The sequence below is a fragment of the Pundamilia nyererei genome, unplaced genomic scaffold (assembly GCF_000239375.1).
Source record: "Pundamilia nyererei isolate P.nyererei 1_Seehausen unplaced genomic scaffold, PunNye1.0 scaffold00163, whole genome shotgun sequence".
In the NCBI taxonomy this organism is placed as follows: domain Eukaryota; kingdom Metazoa; phylum Chordata; class Actinopteri; order Cichliformes; family Cichlidae; genus Pundamilia; species Pundamilia nyererei.
Genome location: NW_005187564.1, coordinates 1,149,732 through 1,151,684, shown reverse-complemented (window position 1 = coordinate 1,151,684; position 1,953 = coordinate 1,149,732).

Here is a 1,953-nt window from a genome sequence, read left to right as displayed (position 1 = left end):
GTGTGTGTGTGTGTGTGTGTGTGTGTGTGTGTGTGTGTGTGTGTGTGTGTGTGTGGCCCCCTAACTGACTTCACTGTTGTTGGTAACGGGTGGCCCCCTCTGGCTCCACCCCTGGGTGAAAGTGTTGGGTTTGTGCTTTAGTCTTTTCTGTGCTTTAGGCTGATATCCACCTAAACAAAAGGGTGAGGCTGAAGTTGCAAGAAAAACATGAGCACATTTCAATCTTTGTCTCCACTGGTTCAAACATAAAACATTTCTCTGCTGTCGCCTGCCAGGACCAAGTGTCTCTCATAAGCTGGAGCTGTAGAACAGTAATTACAAGCATGATTAACAGCTTCAGTGGCATCCACAGCGAGTGCCAGCGGACAAACCTTCAAATACCTGCCCGATTCCTCCTTGGCTGCAGAGTCTGTTGCCGTGCTTATTTGTCATCTGTCTGCACGGCGTGTTGTTTTAGTTTAGGATACTTGTGCACATGCTCATGCAGGCTGTTACATCAGACCTGTTTCCCTCTGCATCACAATGTTTCTATTTCCCAGCGTAGGTCTGCAGTTGCTACAATGTGTCAACACTTTATGCAACAGCACAAGGCTTGCCCGCCTGAATGTCTGTCTGTCTGTGCCAACACCTACCAACGGCAAGATTTCAAATAATGTTTCTGCAGAGCCTCCATCACAACACATCACATGTCCCTGTTAAAACATCAGCCAGATAATTGCTCTAAATGTGTCTATTAGGACCTGCCAGGAAGCGCAATGAGATTTGTTTACCTGCAGGGCAAATAGCACGTTAGGGAGGGATCAGTGTAAGTAACTTTTTTACCTGGAACACCGCGTAGGAGTGAGAATAACCTTGAAGAGCAAGAGAACATTTCTCTATAAAGACAAATTATGAAAACAAATCAGTGTTATGGTGTATGACTGACAGGTGAAGAAGAGAAATGATCTGTCACAGAGTTTTTTTTGTTTAATACTTACTGGAGGAACCTGACAACGTGTGCAGAGAGCAGGGAGGTGCGTAGCTGTCTTGTCATGCTTTCCAGTGCATGCCAAAATCTCCACAGCTGGAATGTTAACGACGCCAAGCTGGAGCTGCAGGCCATTAAAGCAGAGCTGCATTCTGGGCCACACACTCGCTCCCTTAAAATCACATTACAGGTGCGTATTTTGTAGGCTTTTGGCATTGATAATCACTGGAGCTGTACGCACGTTCCCAAAGGCACCTTTAAACAAACATGCACATACACAAGTGCAGCCTCTCCAACCCCCGAGCTATCAGCTTAAACAAATATTGTCCTCCTTGCCCTCCCACATCTAAAACCGTCACAGGTTGAGGTCATGACAGCTGCCAAGTTGACAGGGTCAGCTGGTTTATCGCCGCAATAGCAGCGCTTATTCTTCCAAATCAGCCCTGGCCGCATTCACTAATGAATTTATGATTGTTCATCGCCCGGGGCCAGGAATTCCTCTGCTTGTGTTTGTCTCCGTGGTCTGGAGGAATGCATTACATGTGTTGATGGGGATGTACTGATTGCCCACGTACCCTCTACAAAGGGATTGTTGGATGGTAAGGAAGGTTTTATACCCACCATCCTTAGGATGGCTTTAATCTCCATTAGAGGTGATAAAATCCTGACCTTTTTTTCCAGCCTCAAGATATTGTCTAGAGGGACTTTTATTCTACGGAGATATGCCATTAAATCTAAGACAGGAGGCTCATTCTGCCTCTATTTACCTCACCCTACAACCCATAGTGACATTTTGACCTCTGGAGCAACATGGACTGTGCTCCTTGGGAGCTCCTTCTCACAGGAGGATTACGGCAGCCGTGAAAAGGCTTTGCAACTTGAAAGCATATTTGTGATCACTAATGAGCCCAAAAACTTCATTAATCCAGATATTCCAGCCTCGATTTCTTTTTCTTTTCTACTTTTTGCCCCTCTGTTGGGTTAAT